The following is a 22,344-nucleotide window of genomic DNA, read 5'->3' as shown; positions in this document are numbered from 1 at the left end:
TACACCTCTGACCCCCCTGATGAGGACTTCTGGTTTTCTCCTCCAGTCGATATTCTGCTCCTTGGTCTTGCTGACACTGAGTGAGAGGTTGTTGTTGTGGCACCACACAGCTAGATTTTCAATCTCCCTCTTATCTGCCGATTCGACCCCACCATTGATTCGGCCTGAAACAGTGGTGTCGTCAGCAAACTTAAATATGGAATTAGAGCTGTGCATAGCCTCATCGTCGTAAGGGTGAAGTGAGTAGAACAGGAGGCTAAGCAGACAATCTTGTTCAGGTCTTGCTGGATACAGGCATGGCTGATTCATTTTCTAAGGAGTTATGAAAATAATTGAACTTTGTATAATTTATCAATGAGTTCTTCCGATATCATGATTGGGATTAAGATTATTGAGCTCCAACAAAGACAATAATTGTTATTCTTTTGTGCACCCAATGGAGATTTCGGATGGCATGGTGGGGTAGTGGTTAGCACAACACTTTTCAGTACAGGTGACACAGGTTCAATTCCCATCGCTGCCTGTAAGGAGTTTGTACGTTCTCCCTCTGGCCGCATGGGTTTCCCCTGGTTTCCGCCCACAGTCCAAGGATTTTACTGTTTGGTAAGTTAATTGATCATTGTAAATTGTCCCATGATCAGACTAGGGTTACGTTGGAGGGTGCTGGGCAGTGAGGCTCCAGGGGCCAAAAGGGCCTCTTCGCAACAAAGAAAGAAAGAAATAAAATTTCCTCAGGATTTCAGGGTTGTTCGCTGCCAAACTCGGTCAAGATGTGTCATTCCTTCTTTGTCTCTGGGGTTCAGGTTTTTTTTTCCATTTTTCAGGGAAGGGCTGGGTCTGTAGGGAAGTCTAATCAATGTTAAACCTCATTAGTTAATGGATTGGCATGGAGTAATTGTAGCATTTCCAATGATGTACCCCATCATTTTACTAATAAATGATAAAGAGCAATGGGATGATAAATACATAAAAACAACAAATGCAAACGATAAATGCATAAAAACAAGAACCATTCAGGATGGGAAACAGTTTCTTCCCTCAGGCCATGAGGCTTCTGAACTCCCTGCGGCATCATATTCAAAATGTCACTGGTTAATCTGTTCCAGTACAATATTTAATATTAATGCACTTTAGAGTGTTTTTTATGTGTGATTCATCTGTAGATTTTATCCTTACCTTCACAAGTAACTGTGTGTTATGTGTACTACTGTGCTTTACACCCTGGTTCAGAGAAACATTGTCTCATTTCTATATACATTATATGGTTACATACAAGCCTATAAAAAGTAATCCGCCCCACCCCGGACATTTTCATGTTTTATTGTTTTACAGCATTGAATCACAGTGGATTTAATTTAGCTATTTTTGACACTGATCAACAGAAAAAGACTCTTTCCTGTCAAAGTCAAAGCAGATCTCTACAAAGTGATGTAAATTAATTACAAATATAAAACACAAAATAATTGATTGCATAAGTATTCACTCCTTTAATATGACACACCAAATCATCACTGGTGCAGCCTATTGGTTTTAGAAGTCACATAATTAGTGAAATGGAGATCACCGTGTGCAGTCAAGGTGTTTCAATTGATTGTAGTAAAAATACCCCTGTATCTGGAAGGTCCAACTGCTGGTGAGTCAGTATCCTGGCAAAAGCTACACCATGAAGACAAAAGAGGGCTCTAAGCAACTCTGTGAAAAGGCTATTGAAAAGCACAAGTCAGGAGATAAATACAAGAAAATTTCCAAGTCACTGAGTATCCCCTGGAGAACAGTTAAGTCAATCATCAAAAAATGGAAAGAGTATGGTGCAGCTGTAAATCTGCCTAGATCAGGCCATCCTCAAAAACTGAGTGACCATGCAGGAAGAGACTAGTGAGGGAGGCCACCAAGAGACCTATGATAACTCCGGAAGAGTTACAAGCTTCAGTGGCTGAGAAGGGAGAGACTGCGCACACAACAACTGTTGCCCGGGTGCTTCACCAGTCGCAGCTTTATGGGAGAGTGGCAAAGAGGAAGCCACTGTTGAAAAAACTCACATGAAATCTCAGCTAGACTTTGCCAGAAGGCATGTGGGAGACTTTGAAGTCAGCTGGAAGAAGTTTCTATGGTCTGATGAAACTAACATTGAGCTTTTTGGCCATCAGACTAAATGCTATGTTTGGTGTAAGCCAAACACTGCACATCATCAAAAACACACCATCCTTACCATGAAGCATGATGATGTCTGCATCATGCTGTGGGGGTGCTTCACTACACAGGCCCTGGGAGGCTTGTGAAGGTAGAGGGTAAAATGAATGCAGTAAAATACTAATGCAGTCTGTAAGAGAACTGTGACTTGGGAGAAGATTTGTTTTCCAGCAAGACCATGACCCCCAAGCATAAAGCCAAAGCTACACAGGAATGGCTTAAGAACAACAAAGTTAATGTCCTGGAGTGGCCAGGTCAGAGTCCTGGAATCCAGACTCAATCCAATTGAGAAGTTGTGGCTGGACTTGAAAAGGGCTGTTCACTCACGATCCCGGTGCAATCTGACAGAACTTGAGCAGTTTTATAAAGAATGGGGGAAAAATTGCAGTGCCCAGGTGTACAAAGCTGATAGAGACCTATCCACATAGACTCAAGGCTGTAATAGCTGTCAAAGGTGCATCTACTAAATACTGATTTGAAATGGGCGAGTAATCATGCAATCAATTATTTTGAGCTTGATAATTGTCATAAATTTAGACCAATTTGTAAAAATTTGTTTTCACTTTGACACAAAAGAGTCTTTTCAGTGTCAAAAAAGTCAAATTACATCCACTGAGATTCAATATTGCAAAACACTAAAACATGAAAACTTCCAAAGGGATGAATGCTTTCTATAAGCACTATGTTATATACATGTATATCAGAATCAGGATTATTAACACCGGCATGTGACGTGAAATTTGTTAACAGCAGTAGTTTGATGCAATACATAATCTAGCAGAGAAAAAAATAAATAATTAATAATTAAACAAGTAAAGCAATTACACATACTGAATAGATTAAAAACATACAAAAACAGAAATACTGTATTTTTTTTCAAATAATGAAGTAGTGTCCAAAGATTCAATGTTCATTTAGGAATCGGATGGTAGAGGGGAAGAAGCTGCTCCTGAATCGCTGAGTGTGTGCCTTCAGGCTTCTGTACCTCCTCCCTGATGGTAACAGTGAGAAAAGGGCATGCCCTGGGTGCTGGAGGTTCTTAATAATAGACACTGCCTTTCTGAGACACCGCTTCCCTAAAGATGTCCTGGGCACTTTGTAGGCTAGTACCCAAGATGGAACTGACTAGATTTACAACCTTCTGCAGCTTCTTTCGGTCCTGTGCAGTAGCCCCTCCATACCAGACAGTGATGCAGCCTGTCAGACTTAAATGACAATAAACTTGACTTGATTTGAAAACTGAAGTTGGATTTGCCTGCAGATGCCTTTTTTTTAAAAAAAGGTCATTTAGCTGAGATATCAAAGTGTGGAATGCAGTGAGTTGGAAGAATGATGGGCTGTTTCACATTCCTGGGATTTCCCCTGAAAGTTGGCTGAATTACAGCCTCTTATGGAAACACCAATACCCTTGAACGGGAAAAGCTCCAAGACGTCATTCAGGATATGGCGCAGTCCACCATGGGTAAAAACCCTCCCACCATTGAGCACATCTACATGAAGTGCTGTCACAGGAAACCTGCATCCATTATCGGGCACCCCCACCACCCAGGCCGTGCACTCTTCTCTCTGCTGCCATCAGGAAGAAGGTATGAGAGCCTCAGACTTGCACTGCTAGGTTCAGGAACTGTTTTAACCTGTCAACCATCAGACTCCTGAACCAAAGGGGATAATTTCACTCAACTTCACTTGCCCCATCATTGAAATGTTCCTACAACCAATCGGCTCCCTTTCAAGGACTTTTCATCTCATGTTCTTGATATTTATTGCTTGCTTATTTAGTATTACTCTTTCTTTCTTCTTGTATTTGCAGAGTTTGTCGTCTTTTGCACACTGGTTGAATGTCCAAGTTGGCGCGGTCTTTCATTGATTCTGTTCCGATTATTATCCTATAGATTTACAGAGTATGCCCACAAGAAAATGAATCTTGGCATTGTATATGGCGACATGTATGTGCTTTGATAATAAATTTATTTTGACCTTTGAAAATTTAGAGAAACAAAGTAAAATGGCTAAAATCAGGGAACCCTGATTTTCTAGAGTTTCTGTCAATTTTATGTCAAACTCTCAGTAAGCAACCTGGAATGTCCTTTAAAAATGCTTAATATCGCCTTCTCTGAGGGATCCAGTATCTGGTGGGTTAACATTCCCTTTTAATAAGGCACTGATATTTAGATGCCTAGGTTACATAATAAGAAGCTGTTAGCCTCCCTGGATTTTTATCTTATCCAACCTGTCCCTGTCTCACTGTGCCTCCAGATCTGATTGAAGCAAGGAGGATATCCTGCTGTGAGGCTCACACAGAGAAATCAATTTCCTACCTCGAAGCTAAGGTAAAGAAAACAGCGGACCGAGAGGAAAAGGGAAAGAAGGGTTTGAATCTAGGGGGAAGGATCAAGGACAAGAATAAAAACATAACAAAAAGGATTTTAAATACTCAGCACAATACGGAGCAAATTTGCTGGCATTGAACAGCAATCTCAGTGCTTTCTGTGTGGAAAAACATTACTGAGAAGAGGGACAGAATATCCTGAGGAAATCGACTTTATTTATATTTTGTCACCTCTTCAAGTGCACAAATTGTTTAGCTCACATTTGAGTAATGTGTAAGCAGGATGTTCAGGATGGCAACCTTTAATTTGAGTAAGCCTCAGCCATAAATTGGGGTAGAAAGAACAGGATTATGTTATTTAGTGGTTCATTAAGGTCATTGTAACTGGGGCTGGTAGTGATGATGACTCCCACAAATCAGTGGCTCTTAACCTGGTGTCCACGGCCCCCCTCGGGGGAAGGGGGATCTGTGGATAAATTCCAGGGGGAGTCTGTGAACTGGGAAAAGAAAAAAAATTACATCTTTAGTTTTATTAACCTCTAACTGAAATTCAGCATTTCCTTCAATGATGAACGCAGTATTAGCAGTGCCTGTGACTTTGTCACCATTAGAAATCACAGATATTTTCATATCACTTTACAGTTGTTACAAAATCTATAGTCTTGTTATTTAATGTATTAGTAAAGAAGCACATAGTGCTACCACAAGTTTGTTTTTTAAATATTTCAATATTTGTATTTCAATATAATTGATTTATTTTGTAATTCTGTGTATTTTATTTTAGATTAGATTACGAGGACACTTAGTCCTCGTTTATCATCATTTAGAAATGCATGCATTAAGAAATGATACAATGTTCCTCCAGAGTGATATCACAAAAAGAACAGTACAATTCAAAGACTAACACTGAGAAGACCACATAATTATAACATACAGTTACAGCAGTGCAAAGCAATACCATTATTTGATAAAGAGCAGACCATGGGCACGGTAAAAAAAAGTCTGAAAGTTCCGATCGACTCCCAATAGTCCCGATAGCAGGCAGTAAAAGGGAGAAACTCTCCCTGCCATAAACCTCCAGGTGCCGACAACTGCCGATGCATTGGAAGCACCCAACCACAGCCGACTGAGTCCGTCCGAAAACTTTGAGCCTTCGACCAGCCCCTCCGATACAGTCTCCCGAGCACTTCGACCCCGCCCCGGCCGCTGAGCAACAAGCAAAGCCGAGGACTCGGGGTCTTCTCCTCCGGAGATTCTGGATCACACAATAATATTTTGCATGTTTAAATACATTATTCTGAGAAGGGTCCATAGGCTGACAAAGGTGCCCATGGCATAATAAAAGGTTAAGAACCCCTGTATTAAATGGTCCCAATGGTATGCATCTTAAATAACCTTTCACAACCGAGTCCAGCTCCTGACCTTCATGTCTGGCTTAGCTACTAAGCCCTGTGAAACCATTTTTACTGACAGGTGAAGGGGCAGAGGCAGGTTACTTGCACCTTAGAACCAGTTGCTTCGGGTAGCTGGGGCTTGTCAGCCATGGTTGGCAGCTCATCTAGGAGAAAGAAATGTCCAATCTCAAACCTCTGCTGCCTTACTGCTATACGCACACATGGGGAAGGCTTCGGGAGTAAACCACGAGGACAAACCTGGAGCTGGAGTTTCCTGCCTTTGGTCCAAGTATGCTTTGTAAAAGCAGCTACCTGGTATTATCATGTCCCTCTGATGAATATCTCAAGGACATAACGATATGAGTCATTAATGACATCATACAATTATGTTTGCCACACAGAGTGGCCACTTGTTCATAGCTATCCAGTCTTTGTAGCTCAGCCAGTGATATAACATAAAATGCCCGCTATTTATAAACAAAGCGTAATGCCTCAGAGTGGTGGGCCATATGCTTAATCAATGATCTTTGATCATTGTTGCTTTGATCATCTTTGGCCCTAAGTTCTCACACTACTGCCTGCAGAGTCAGGACTAGTTATGAATTCATCTTGGATGGGAAAATAATCCCGTTCCTTCTGCTTTCATAATTAATGTTTACCAGTGATTGTTGCTTCTGCCAGTGAAAATTCTTCAAACTGGCTAAATGATAAAAATTCTTAGTGCTTCTTCCTAAATGAACGTCTCAATTTTGGCTCGGAATGCTGTTGTCGTTCACTTCAATTGTTTGCACAGTTTTTATTTTTTTCCTTTAATTGGGTTATTTTGGGTTTCTTGACTTGTCACTGCCTATGGGCAATCAAATCTCAAGGCTGTATAATTTATACCTCTGATAATCGGTGAATTATGAATATTTTGTGTTGAAGAAATTATAGGACTATGAAGTCTGCATTCAAGATTGCCTATTGCTCTTCTTCAGTACCAGAGTGTAAAGGATAACGAAAAAATTGTTACTCCAGATCCGATGCAGCACAATAAACATAAAGAACACAATAAAGCAAAATTTTATAAATATATTCCTATAAAACATAATAGACAAGTAACTGTTATATACAGAGAATGATTTATGTGTATAAGATGACACCAGGTGATGATAATGTCATGGTGGTGGGGCTGGGTTAATGGGTGGAGTTGGTGCCTAGCCTGATAGCTTGGGGAAGGGAACTGTTTTTGAGTCTGGTGGTCCTGACGGGTCAAAAATGATGAGTTCGGAGAAGGACATAAAGATACGGAAGGCACTGGCGTGGAGGGCTATGAAGGAAATCTGGAAGTCGAACCTGACCAGAGGGCTTAAAAAGAGGATCTTCATAGCAGTCATAGAGTCCATTCTCACATACGGATGTGAGACGTGGACACTCACAAAGACGATGCGAAAGTCTCTAGGTGGTTGCTATACACGAATGCTCCAGATGACTCTTGAGTTGAGTTGGCAACAGCACATGATGAACGTTGAGCTCTATAACAACCTACCGATGCTCACCACGAAAACCAAGGCGAGAAGACTGCAACTAGCGGGGCACTGTCTACACCACCCCGAGCTACCTGCCAGCCTAGTCATCATATAGGACCCCAAGCACGGGAGGATGAACCCTGGGTGCCCTCCCAAGACTATGGTCAACACGCTCCTAGAAGACAGCAGGGCGGCTAATGTAGACGAACTGCACACACTGATGAGGGAGAGGGAGAAGTGGAGAGTCCGTCATCGTGCCCGACGCCGGCCCCCTAGGCCTGAGTCGACGTAGTAGTAGTAGTAGTAGTAGTCCTAATGTGGATGCTGTGTAGCCGCTTCCCTGATGGAAGTGAGATTAAAAACAAGGTGGCTGGAATCCTTCATGATATTTCTGGCATCTTTCTGCATTCATCGCCATGATGGTCAGTCGGCTGTCTTAACTACCCGTTATAGCATCCTGCAGTTCTGTTCAGTTTCTGTACCGCACAGTAATGCTGCCTGTTAGGAGGCTCTCAGCTACAGATCTGTAGAAGGTGAAGAGTATTGATGTGCATGTCCTATCCACTTGTAACTGCAAATACCATAATTATTGGAGTAGCTAATCCCCAATAACGGCAGAACTGAAGGGGCAAGTAGAGGCCCAGTTAGCCAATGGCAAACGATAAGATGGCACTGATAAGTGGTGATTCTTTGCGTACAGCTCCAATGGGAACCATCAAATATTCCTGTTAAGGACCACAACAGCCAAAATCCACAGACACATCACTGCTGACTTCAGTAAGCAACATTGTTTTAAGACTTTTTAAAAACCTGTCAATACGCAAATCTAGTGATGTCGACGGACCCCAGACCACAGACTGGGGTCACTAGAGCAGTTCCCCTTTAAGAAAGCAGAAGGGTGGAAGCCAAGCCAGACTGCAGGTATGATTGAAACACAGAGGCTTTAGAGCCGCATTCCTGACTATCCTGCTGGTGAATGTAGTCTCTGGAAAATAAAATTGAAGACCTCAGAGCAAGATTGTTGTACTAGAGGGACATCAGGGACTGTTGTGTACTTTGCTTTAAGGAAAAATGGCTCTTAACTGCAGCTGGATGACTTCATAATTCTTCACAAAGACGGACAGTTCAGTCTTTTAAACGTAGAGGAAGTGGTGTATACCTTTTGATTAACTCATCGTGGTGCACAGACACGGCAGCTCTGTCTTAGTCCTGAACACCCAACTTCAAACGCCTCGCAGTCAAGTGTTGCCCGTTTTATCTGCCAAGGGAGTTTTCCACCATCATCCTGGTAGCAGTGTATATTGCACCTCAGGACAACATCAGCCTGATCAAACCTGGCTGGGTCACCTGGGCAAGGGTGTCTGATGCTGAAAGAACCGAAACACCCAATGACCCCAGGTTACATCACTGATGATGTGTCCCAGTGCATCCCAGGATGTACCTCAGCACCAGTGTCTGGAGTTGTTTCAACAGCAAATAAGTCTTTGATCACAGTACTTAACACAAAACAGTGATAAATAATTCCATAGAACTGATAAAATGACATTCTGTGTGTATGTAGACTATCATTTAACGTTCCAGAGTGAGATTGGATACCCAGATAAATAACACATGAGCTGCTTGGCTGCTTCTTCAGAGCTCTGTGTCTGTGAGACTTTAGGCGGCAACGTACTCTGCAAGAGTACAGAGTAAATAAATGGAAAACTAAAGCTGGTGAGAAAAATGTATCGTTTTCCAATCCTCCCTTACCACAGGAGACTGGACTTTGGCAACATCGGATTGTTGCTTGAAAAAAAAGAGAAAGGGATGTAATAAATAATTAGAAGCCAATTAGTTTGATTTGGAAGGTAAGCAAATTATTATAATCAATTCTAGTAATATATACACTATTCTAGTACAAGATAAAACTTCACTAAGAAAGGCACAGATTAATCAAGGGGAATCACAAGAATTTATTAAGTTCAGAGTAAAGTTATTATCAAAGTACATATATCAATATATATAACCCTGAGATTCATTTTTGTGGGCATTGTCCATAAATACATAGAGCAATAACCATAGAGTCAATGAAAGACCGCCCAACTTGGGTGTTTGACCAGTGTGCAAAAGACAACCAACTGTGCAGTGCAAAAAGAAAGGAACAAAAATAAGAAATCAATATCAAGAACATGAGATAAAGAGTCCTTAAAAGTGAGTCCACTGGTGATGGGAACACTTCAATTATGGGGCAAATGAAAGTTATTCCATTCGGTTCAAGGGCCTGATGGCTGAGATGTAGTCACTGTTCCTGAACCTGGTGGTGTGAGTCCCGAGAGTCCTTTACCATCTTCCTGATGGCGGCAGCAAGAAAAATGCATGTCCTGGGTGGAAGGAGATGAATGCTGCTTTCCACTGTCAATGTTTCATGTTGATGAGCTCAATAGTGGGAAGGGTTTTACCCATGACGCAGTGTGCCATATCCACTACTTTTTGCAGGATTTTTCCATTCAAGGGTGTAGGATTGGTGTTCCCATATGAGGCTGTGATGCAACCAGTCAATACACTCTCCACTACCCATCTATAGAAGTTTGTGAAGGTTTTAGATGTCATCCTGAATCTTCACAAACTCCTAAGCAAGTAGAGGTGTTGTGCTTTCTTCATAGTTGCACTTGTGTGGTGGGCCTTGGACGGGTCTTCCAAAATAGTAGCACTCAAGAACTTAAAGTTACTGATCTCTTACTTCTGATGCTCAGATGAGGACTGGCTCATGGACCTTGGGTTTCCTCTTCCTGAAGTTAATAATCGGCACCTAGGTCTCACTGACCTCGAGTGAGAGGTTGTTGTTGTGGCACTAACCTGCCAGATTTTCATTCTCCCTCCTAGGGAGGGAGGAGAAGATGGCGGCGCGACATAGCGCGCATAGCTTCTCCGGTGAAATGATATTGTATTTGTTAATAGAGTACTGTGCACAATTCTGATTTGATGGAGACAGCTGTGAGAGCACAGAGGAACATCCGGAGTAACTTCTGAAATGCCCAGTTCGCTGCCGCTGCTACTGTGCGATTGAGAATCCCCGGAGGGAAGGCCCCAAAATCCTCGGCTTTGCCTGCTGCTGGCGACTGGGGCTGGGGTTGAAGCGTTCGGCACAGATGGTGCTCGGTGCTCGGTGTCGGAGGGCTGGTCGGAGCTCTAAGTTTTCGGACGACTCAGAGTCAGACTGTGGCTGCGTATGGCAGGGAGAGTTTTCTTCCTTCTCCCGTCTGCGTGAGATGTGGGACTTTCAAGAGACTTTGAACTTTTTTACCGTGCTCAAGGCCTGTTCTTCATCAAGTTACGGTATTGCTTGCACTGTTGTAACTATATGTTAAAATTATGTGGTTTTTGTCAGTTTTTCAGTCTTGGTCTGTCCTGTGTTTTGTGATATCACACCAGAGGAATATTGTATCATTTCTTAATGCATGCATTACTAAATGACAATAAAAGAGGACTGCGTGTCCTCATAATCTAAACAAGCTGATTTATCAGTACCTTTGATTTGGCCAATGATGGTGGTGTCGTCAGCAAAGTTGAAATATGGCAACGCTCAAACATTAAAACATTCTTGTTTTTAAAAAAAAGAAGAAAGAGATAAAACAATTAGTCATAAGCCAATTAGTTTGACTTGGATGGTGAAAGGATAACTTGACTCAATTTCACTTGCCCCATCATTGTGATGTTCTCACAACCAATGAACTCAGACTCAAGGGCTCTTCATCTCATATTCTCAATACTTAGTGCTATTTATTTATATTTGCATTTGCAAAGTTTGTTGTCGTCTGCACTCTGGTTGAATTCCCTAGTTTCATTGATTCAATTACAGTTACTATTCTATAGATTTGTTGAGCATGCCCACAGGAAAATGAATCTGAGCTGTATATGGTGACATATATGTACTTTGATAATAAATTTACTTTGAGCAAATTATTAGAATCAATTCTAATTATAAGATAAATTTTAACTTAGCACGGCACAGATTAATCAAGGAGGATCACAAAGATTTGTTTAGGGAAGGCAGAAGAGAAAACAGATGCTGAAATCTGCAGCAAATTATCGTAATTTCTGTTCAGGGAAGGTCTGTTAAGGGAGTAACAATTATACTTGTGGGAGAACTAACAAAGAGGATTGATGGGCAGTATGGTAGTAAAGTGGTTTGCACAGTGCCAGCAACCCAGGTCCAATTCCCACTGCTGTCTGCAAAGGGTTTGTACGTTCTCCCTGTGACTGTGTCGGTTTCCTCCGGGTGCTCAAGTTTTCTCCCACAACCCAAAGACGTGATGGTTGGTAGGTTCATTGGTCATTGTAAATTGCCCCATGATTAGGCTAGGGTTAAATCAGGGGATTGCCGGGCAACACGGCTCGAAGGGTTGGAAGGGTAAATTCCATGCTGTATCTCAATAAATAAACAATGCATGAGGTGTTTTTCTCATCTGTGTAGTTTTTATTGTAAGGGGTTTCTTCTTTTATGTTACTGCTGAGGCTAATCAAAATGGCTTCTTTGTTATGTTAGGATAAAACGGCTTTTCTGTAATAATAACTGCGATGTAAGGAGTTCTCGCTCTCCCTCTGCTTGTTTGGGTTATATTATTGATAAGAGAGAGAACAAACCAATAGGGATGGATGTTATTCTTTCTTGTGTGTCTGTAAGCTATTGTGTTTCGCAGGCTTTGGCACAGAAGGCGGGATGGGGACAGAGAGAGGAGATGTGATGCTGCGACCCCGGACGGCGGGACTGACCCTGAGCAGGAGTCTGAGGCCCAGGGTCTTCAGCGAGGAGAGGAGACGAAGACAGACTCGTGTGGAGCATCTGGTCAACCACCTTGGTTGGTCCCAGGCGGCGGGTCGAGGGGGTCAGAGTGGATCGAATGGTGGAAAGAAGACTCCATTAATTGAGCTCCAACTGTTGTGCACAAAGTGGTTGAACTTTGATAAGTTTGGCGCCTTTTATTTTCCTTTTATATTTTATCTCTATTAATTACATAGTTCCAGCAAGATCTATAAAAGTATAATTATTTAATTGCATATGGTGTACGGTCTGTTATTTGGTGGGGTGGGGTACATCACACAGCATCCACACAAACTTGATTACCCAGTTTGGCGGGGCCGAAGGCTGCTCCCCCCAGACTGAAGCGAGCTGAGCGAGCCTGAGGCTTACCGGGGGCTAGATTATCAAAGCAAGTAGGCACCAAGATCAAAAGCAAGTAGGATCCAAGGGAGATTGAGAGATTGGTATTTGTAATAAAGTATTACAGATGTTAGAAGTGTGAAACATAGCAGCACATATTGAAAATACTCAACAGGTAAGCAAGAGAGAGAATTAGAATCAATGTTTCAGTTCATCAGAACACCTGAATGGCAAATTGGATCCAAAATTTACTTTTTGGCAGGATCTGTAATGTTTGGAAGTTGTTTTGGGTTGATCTCAGTATCCAGTCCCTAATTTGGACTTTAATGTAAGTTGCATGATAAAGTTTGCTAGAAATACAAAATTTGATCCTGGAGTTGGCATGGAGGAGCATACTTTCGGATGAGTTGGTTGGGCAGCAAAGAGGTGAGTAGAATTCAATCTGGAGGAGTGGGGTTACATTGACTGGGCCACAATTTGAGTCTGCTGTACCGTTCCGGACAATCTATCACAGGGCAGATGTGATTGCACCGGAGAGGGTCCAGAGGAGATTTGCAAGGATGGTGCTTGACTGGAAATCTTCCACCATGAGGAATGGCTGGAAAGCTTGGTGTTGTTGTTTTTTTTGTGTGTGTGGATCCCAAGAGTGAGCAGGAAGGACCAATTTCCCCAGCTATAAGGGTTAAAAACAAAAGTTACAGACTTAGAGTAATGGGTAAAAAGATTAGAGGGATGGACAGCAAAGATAGGGACCTGGGAAGTTTTCTTTCATTAATATATAGAAACCTCTAACCCTTCATTTCAATTTTGACAAGGATACTTGCTGATCTGAAGGTTTAATATTCAAGAAGCACGCCTGGGCTCCTAGGCAAGCTGCCTTGTTGGGCCACTTATTCAAGTTGTTGTTTCTGTGCATAATATCAGTAAAATGGAGATATGAATGAAGTCAATCACAAGCCAGGTGACTAAACCAAATAAAGTCTTTTCTTACTAGCTTATTCCAATCTGCTTTTTCAATGCCAAGTCCAGAATCTGAAACAATCCATAAGACCGCAAGATATAGGAACAGCATTAAGCCATTTGGCCCATTGAGTCTGCTCTGTCATTTCATCATGGCTGATCCATTTTTCCTCTCAGTCCCAATCTCCTGTCTTCCTCCTGTATCCCTTCATGCTCTGACCAATCAAGAATCTATCAGCTTCTGCCTAAAATATACACAAAGACATAGCCTCCACAGCTGCCTGTGACAACCAATTCCACGGATTCACCACTCTCTGGCTAAAGAAATTCCTCCTCATCGCCATTCTAAAAAGATGCCCCTTTATTCTGAAGCTATGACCTCTAGTCTTAGACTCCCTCACCATAGGAAACATCCTCTCCACATACACTCTACCAAGGCCTTTCACCATTCAATAGGTTTCAATTAGGTCACCTTCTGAATGCTAGTGAATACAGGACCAGAGCCATCAGATGCTCTTCATATGACAAGCTGTTCAATCCTGGAATCATTTTCATGAACCTCCTTTGAACCCTCTCTAGTTTCACACATCCTTTCTAAGATAAGCATCCAAAGTTGCTCATAATACTCCAAGTGAGGCCTCAACAGTGTTTTATAAGTCTCAACATTACATCCTTGCTTTTATATTCTAGTCCTCTTGAAATTAACGCAACATCACATTTGAGTTCCTTACAACAAACTCAACCTGCAAATTAACCTTTAGGGAACCCTGCACAAGGACTCCCAAATCCCTTTGCGTCTCAAACTTTTGTATTTTCTCTCCATTTAGAACCTAGTCATCCCTTTCATTTCTTCTACCAAAGTGAATGACCATACACTTCCTGACACTGTATTCCACCTGCTACTTTTTTGCCCATTCGCCTAATCTGTCCAAGTCCTTCTGTAGCCTCTCTACTTCCTCAAAACTGTGACGAGAGTCCTTGACAAGGATGGTTTGGACCCAAATGCTGGGGTATCTGAACCAAGGTTTGAGACACAGTATCAATCTGGATCTGAGCACAAAACAATCGCTAGGCGATAGGCTTATGATTGAGCACTGAACTGCAGTTCAGGTGTTCCCTAAATACTCAGTTCTTGGTGCCCAAAACATGACTGTCAATAAGCGGGACCATGCTGAACCCTTGAAGGGGCCATGCAGGAGATCCATACTCCAGGGTGTTAGAGCATCTTGTCACGTACCCCGTGACGGGTTAAAGAACAAGCAGAGATGAAAAACACTTTGGAGTCCAGTATTGCTTTTAACTAATGGTATTTATTAGTAACTACGCAATACAGTAATATAAATGCAGATAAATCAAACAGGTTAGCAATAATTTTATTTATATATTTATCAGTAAGTGTGGAAATATCTGAAAACCAAGCTTCCTCAAGTCTAGGGGTAAATAGATAGTCTTACGATGATGAGTAAAGTTCAGTTCGTGGTATTGAGTTGAGTAGTGATGGAGAGAGAGAGGGAGAGATTTGAGTCTTCAGGTGAGCTGACGCCGTCGGTCTTCCCGTTGTCCTCTGAAATCCTTTAGAAGTCACCGACTGTGACCACAACAGAGGGGACCGTTCTTCTGTGGTGGAATTATCAACCCAGGCAAGGGTTGACACACAAATAATTCCCCACCGGTCACACCCTTTTCACACTGCGAGAGCCACTGATCGATCCTCCAAACCCACTTTTTCTGTGGGCACAACAAAGTTCATTCAGTGTCCAAAACCATGTGGCTGCCATTTATCATCTGACCTTCTATTTATCGCACCGCCCATCAAAACAGATCCACCCCCTCTCTCTGTAAGAATACAGAAGCTGAAACCAGTGTCCTTGTAAAAATGTAAACATGCTGCAGAAAACCCATAACATCATCCAAAGCTGTCTTCATCTCTCCCTCTCTTTAAAAACAAGATGTCAGTGTTAAATAACTCTCTCTTTCTCTCTCTTTTCAAAAGCACAGTTCATAAGGGTAATTCAGGACCCCATGACAATCTAAATCCCAGACGCTGGCGTGATTGAGAGCATCTCATACAGGAAACGCTCCGCCATGGCTGACTCCTGATGGCCCTGGCTGCGTGGGGAGGAGGTGATGGTAGTCGTGGATGAGAGCTGAATCCAAGTTGTCTCTTTCAGGCACCCAGCACCTCTCCTCAGGACCAAATCCTTCCCAGTCCATGAAGTACGGCTGAGTACCCCGAAGAGTACGTGAGTGCAAACGTCTTCTCAACAGGAAGACCTGTTCCCCCTCAATAAACCTGGGTGACCATGGGGTCGATGGTGGTGGGGCTAAGGGGCTGGTGCAGACAGGTTTTAATTTAGCCATATGGAAGGTGGGGTTGATCTTTAGGATCTTGGGGAGCTGCAAGATGTAAGCCACTGGGTTTACTTTCCTCAGGATTTCAAAGGGTCCAATGAACTTGGACAGCCAGACCTGTTGCCCAGGCTGCAAAGCAGGTCACCGTCTTCTCCTTCGGTTCACCTCGGTCTCTGCTTTCGGGTAGAGTCCAGCAAAATCTTGTTTGCCTTAATCAATTTTTGCTTGCAGCATTGGACGAGATTTTCCACTGCAGGGACCTCAACCTCCTTCTCTTGTTCCAGAAAGAGAGGCGGAGGATAACCAAACTGACACTCGAACGGTAACATCCTGCACACTGAATGCTGTGAGGTGTTGTGGGTGACCTCTGCCCACATCAAATGGTCTCACCACTCATCAGGTCCTCCAGAGGTCAGGCATCTCAGTGTATGTTCTAGATCCTGGTTGGTCTGCTCCATCTGGCCATTGGACTGCGGGTGAAACTCAAAGGAAAGGCTTGCTGTTGCCCCTATTCCTTTGCAGAACACCCACCAGAGATGTGATGTGAATTGTGGAACACAATCTGAGACAATGTCCACCTGGAATCCACAGACCCTGAAGACCTGGTCCAGGACAATTTTGGCCATCTCCTCCACAGACAATAGCTTCTCCAATGCAATGAACTTGCAGGCTTTCGAAAACCAATTGACAATAACCATGATGACAGTCTTCCCCTTGGTTGGTGGAAGACCCGTGACAAAGTCCATGGAGACATGTGCCCAAGGTCTTTCTGGAACAGGTAAGGAATGAAGGAATCCTTGAGGTCATGTATGGTGCTCCTTGTTCCAGGCACACACCTTGCATACCTGCATGTACTATCAAACCTCTTTTGTCATTCTGGGCCACAAATACCCCTCCTGATAAACTTGGTGCTGGTAATTCCTGTGTGTGCAGTCATCCTGGACAAATGTCCCCATGGACTACATGGAACCAGACGGAACTTGGGACAAGCAGCTGACCTGGAGGATAGTTCTTGGGAATCTCCCCTTGCTTTGGGCCTTGTGAACTAGAGCATTGATTCCCCAACAAGTTGGCGCTACCACCCCATCCTGGGGCAAAATGGTGGTTGGCTGTTCCTCTCAGTCCGGTTCGTCAAACTGATGGGACAGGGCATCTGGCTTCTGGTTCTTCGAGCCCTGTCGATGGGTCAGGATGAATCCAAAGCTGTTAAAGAACAAAGCCCACCTGGCCTGTCTGGAATTCAGCCTCTTGGCCTCCTGAGTATAAACCAGGTTCTTGTGGTCAGTCCAAACGATGAAAGGGTTCTTGGCCCCCTCGAGCCAGTGACACCACTCCTCCAAGGCTAACTTAACTGCAAGAATCTCCCAATTCCCAATGTCATAGTTCCTCTCTGCTGGGGATAGCTGCCCAGAGAAGAATGCACAAGAGTGCACTTTACTGTCCGAAGGTAGTCGTTGGGACAAGACAACACCCACTCCGATGTCTCAGGCGTTCACTTTTGCAATGAGGGGAAGGTCCAGGTGAGGAGGAATCAAGATAGGAGCTAATCTGAACTTAAGCTCTGCAAAAGCAGCCTCTGCCTTAATTGTCCAGACAAAAGGACCCGTGGATTTCTTAGTTACGCCGTCAGCAGAGCTGCCCCTGAGCTGACATTCCTGATGACGTCATCAGGAGGGCTATGCGGTAGGGAAATACGAAGCAGCTTCTAGAGTAGGTTAGGTGGTTGGCACAACATTGTGGGCCGAAGGGCCTGTAATGTGCTGTAGATTTCTGTGTTTCTACAAGTTAGCAAACTCGAGGATTTGTGTTTGATATTATATTATACAATATATATTCTATATAAACTCTGGACTAGTGTGATATTGGGTGGGTGGTAGCTATTCGCTGACTGCCTGGGTCTTGGTAGGGCCAATCTTGAGTTGCCATTGGAAATGATGAAACCCAAAAATGAAACAGTCGTCACATGAAATTCAGACTTCTCTAACTTGACATAAAGTCCATGGTCTAGAGGCCTCTTTGAAACGTCCCTGACATGAGTGAAGTGTTCCTCCATGGACTTCCAGAAGATTAGGATATCTTCCAGGTAGAGGAAGGCATACTTATGGAGAGTATTCCGGAGCATTTCATTAATAAAGACCTGGAAAATGGCTGGAGCGTTCACACAGCTGAAGCGAATGACCATGACCAGGTGGTATATTGAATGCAGTCTTCCACTCATCGCCTTCCCTGATACGGACCAGATTGTACGCACTCTGTAGGTCTAGTTATGTGACTACCCTCACTCCTTTAGCATCTCAAAGACTGTATTCATGAGTGGAAGCGGGTAGCAATTCCTGCCCATTATACGTTTATCCCCTGTAATCAATGCACAGCTGCAGGCTCCCACCCTTCTTTTGTATGAAGAAGATGCCTGCACCGGCGGGTGAGGTGGAGGGCCGAAAGAGCTTCCTTTATAGACTCCTCCATTCCTCTGGACCTGAGAGTGTGTACAAGTGATCCCACAGGGGACAAGTACCGGGCAGCAGGTCTGCAGCACAGTCGTAGGCTCGGTGAGGTGGAAGAATCGAGGCCTTTCCCTTGTTGAAGACCTCCTCCAGATCCTTGTAGATGGAAGGGTTTGGATGTTGCTATCTCCACCGGACCTTCCTTCGAGGATGACTCCTGAGGAGACAGGGGTGATTCGACAGACCTCAGAGTCCCCTCCCTGTTCACTCATAGAAACAGTGGCCCAATCAGAGTCCAAATCTCCATCTGTATCCTCAGGCAATGGCAGCGAGGTGTTACAGAGGATTCTTGCACTGCTGGGGTCGGCATAAAGGAGCCTTTCCTTTCCTCAAGACCTGGCAAATGGATTCCTTGGGCTTAGCCGCAAGTTTTCCAGACCACTCAGACATCACCTTGGGCCTTTCCTGAACTAGAGATTCCTTCTCTCTGGTTCTTGTGGGATCCCTACGAGACGGTGTCGGGACTCTCACAGTCCCATTGGCCAGAACCAGCCTGCCGCTCTTGAGGACCAGGCTAGGTCTCTGGAAGATCTTGGGTTCCCGCACACTGAGGGCTGCCGTCTTACTGGGCATTTGTCACGGGAGAGTCTGGGTGTCAGAACACCATGCCACAAACAAAGCCTCTTACAGTGACTGGACCAAGCAATGATTCTCCCCTCCCTCCAGTCCACGGTTGGCTTATGCTGAGATAGCCAAGGGTACCCAAGGATCAGGGGTATGAGTGGAGAGTCTTTCCTTTCTTTTTAAATCCTTTTAGTAATTTTCCAAAGTTATAAACAAAATAACAATGATGATACAGAGAGATTGGAATAATCTTATTGTTAATAAGCATATACAGAAAAGATTTCAGATTACACATGTATAATAGACTTCCAAACTCATGATGTAATTAATCATAAAGAAAAAAGAAATAAAAAGAAAAAATATAAAGCAAAACCCCAAAAAGAAACAAAAAAAAACTAAATACTAAACCCAAAAAAGCAAACGGAACAAAACAAGGCTAGAGCATTAATCTTAAATCAAACACGTTCAATAACGTCGTCAACTCCGCTCCGCTATTCATATATTTTAAGTTAATAAGAAGGATTCCGAAAGCTCAAATTACATCATATGAAAATGTTGAATAAGTGGTTTGCAAGTCTCTTCAAATTTAACCGAAGGATCAAAAATATCACTTCTAATTTTGTCTAAATTTAAACATAATATAGTTTGGGAAAACCATTGGAATGTAGTAGTAGGATTGGTCTCCTTCCAGTTCAATAAAATGGATCTTCTGACCATTAAGGTAACAAATGCAATCATCCGACAGGCTGAAGAAGATAAAAATCTATGTTCTACCATTGGCAATCCAAAAATTGCCGTAATATGATGGAGTTGTAAATCAAAACACAGACCTGTTGAGATAATATCAAAAATATCTTTCCAACTTTTTTCCAAAAGAGGACAGGACCAAAACATATGAGTTAAAGAAGCCACCTCAGAGTGACAGAGTGGAGAGTCAATAATGCAGGAACCTGTGTCTTCCACATGATGCCCTAACCTCATCTGCAACCCCACTGTTTATTGCTGCATCTGCCCAGAGCCTAGCGGGTAGCCATCTAGGACTGCTGTGGGCATGGACTGGCTCAACTCTGATCTTGGTACTGTATGTCAAACCGATGGGTGGTTCTTAAGTGCAGAAAATTACCCGCCGTCCTTGAGTCCACAGAAGCCTCTACCTGCGTCAAGTTCTTATCACAGGTGAACTCTGCCCTCAGCACAAAGCCCAAATCGGTGGAATTGGGCTTAATGGCTATTATCGCGTCACCGCCCTCCCGACACTGGAGAGTCTTGGCTGTTCTCCAGGTGGCTGCAGCTTCAGACATTCGGCCCGCAGGTGACCTGCTTCCCTGCAGTAAAAACAGCGACCTTGACTCCAACACTGGGACCTCTCATTGGCCGATAGTCCAGCGCCACCAACCTGCATGGGTTCAAACGACAGGAATTCTGCAGATGCTGGAAATTCAAGCAACACATATCAAAGTTGCTGGTGAACACAGCAGGCCAGGCAGCATCTCTAGGAAGAGGTACAGTCGACGTTTCAGGCCGAGACCCTTCGTCCTGACTGTACCTGTACCTCTGCATGGGTTCAGTTGGGTCTTGAGCAGGTGACGGGCTGGTCGTGTTTCATGCTTGGGGAGTGGAATAGCAATGCATAGGATCTGGGCTCGGACTGGCTGTCCTCGATCTCCTGAAGTGATCCCACTTCCGTTCTGCCAGATGAATATTGGGAGGATGCACTGGTCGATCAGAACCTCTAAGTTCCCTGCTGGCTCTCCCAAGTCAAGGCATCCTTCAGTCCGTGGCGATATAGAGTGGCCAACTCCCATCAGGGAGTTTTTACTCAGTTCCTTAGCTCTATCCACAATGATTCAACACCTTGCGACCCATGTCACTTCTTCCATCCTCTGTCTGCCTTCCTGCCTGTCCTTTCAATACAATGGACATTAAGCTGCCAGCTATAATCTTCTTTCAGCCATGATTCAATGATGCCTACAACATCGTACTTGCCAATCTGTAAATGTGCTACAAGTTAATTTACCTCATTCTGTATATAGCGCGCAGTCGGTTTTGTCCGCCTTTTACGTTGCAGCTCATCCTGTTGATTGCAATTTTTCTCCCTGTCATCAGCCTCTCCTTGCTGGGAGTCTCACTATATGTTGCCCCTATTTGTGAGTCAACTACCTCATCTACAGCACTATCAAACCAGTTCCCATCCCCTGCCAAATCAGTTTAAACCCTCCTGAACAACTCTAGCAAACCTGCCCACAAGAATATTGGACCCCCTTGGGTTCAGGTGTCACCTGTCCCTTGCGTACAGGTCATACCTCCCCAGAAGAGATGCCGATGATCCGTAAATCTGAATGTCTGCCCCCTGCACCAGTCCCTCAGCCACACGTTCAACAGGCAAAGCATCCTATTCTTACCCTCACTGGCACGTGGCACAGGCAGTAATCCAGAATTACTACCCTGTCTTTTCACAAAATTTCTGACAATTAATGATTTGCAAATATGCTCAATCAGATTTATTACCACTGAAGTCGGGGGAAATCTGTGGCAGCAGTACCATGCAGGCATATCATTACTTTAAGTTACAATATAAATTAATAATTAAATAGATAGATCTGGGTGGCAGGGAAGGAATATGTCTCTAGCCTGCAGTTCACCCTTGGGCAAGGTGTAGCAACTGCTTAGCCCCTGATCAGGGTCACGTGACCCCATCAGAGCGGGCGGTGGATGGTCATATGAGCAGCTGGTGCACATCACAAGTCCTGCTTATGCGATCACTAACGCCAGGCAGACAATCTCTGAAGAGTATTGTATTGATAATGGCTGGGGTCACCCGTCTTGTAAAGACACCGCCCAGAAGAAGGCAATGGCAAACCACTTCTGCAGAAAAATTTGCCAAGAACAGTCATGGTCGTGGAAAGACCATGTCTGCCCACGTCATACAACACAACACATAATGAATGAATGAAATAGAGAGATAGATAACGCAAAGGAGGAATAGTGAACATGAATGTGGAAGGTTCTAATGACAAGAGTTTTGCATTAGTACCATACTCTGAAGTTCATTAAAAATGTCTATAAATTTGCCTTTTGTTGGTTATTAGCTATATGTGCTTTGCAGACCCAGGAACTATAAAGGTATTCACAAAGATGCTTCCTTTACATTACCATCAGATGGACTATGTCAATTGTGAGCAGCAAACAGAATATCAGGAAAGTAATAATTCATCCTAAAATAAAGTAATCTTGAGAATAACGCAGTATGGCAAGAAATTGAAACAACACTGTATTTTACAGCAGATACACCTGCTGGATGTAGAGTAGATATAGAAGTTCTGTTCAATCCAGAATCAGGTTTAATATCACCGACACGTCACGAAATTTGTTATGCAGCAGCAGTACAATGCATTACATAATA

At 43.5% G+C, this 22,344-nt stretch overlaps 1 long non-coding RNA gene across 1 annotated transcript; it reads left to right on the top strand.

The window, feature by feature from the left end:
• Positions 1–3,681: 3,681 nt before the first annotated feature.
• LOC140190899 (uncharacterized) lies at positions 3,682–12,458 on the top strand. Its single transcript, XR_011883713.1, has 3 exons — positions 3,682–3,776; positions 4,447–4,520; positions 12,101–12,458. It is a non-coding gene; the product is annotated as an uncharacterized lncRNA (long non-coding RNA).
• The last annotated feature ends 9,886 nt before the right edge of the window (positions 12,459–22,344 follow it).

The sequence above is a fragment of the Mobula birostris genome, chromosome 31 (genome assembly GCF_030028105.1).
Source record: "Mobula birostris isolate sMobBir1 chromosome 31, sMobBir1.hap1, whole genome shotgun sequence".
In the NCBI taxonomy this organism is placed as follows: Eukaryota; Metazoa; Chordata; class Chondrichthyes; order Myliobatiformes; family Myliobatidae; genus Mobula; species Mobula birostris.
Note: the sequence above shows the minus strand (reverse complement) of the source record. Positions and strands in the feature narration are given on the sequence as shown.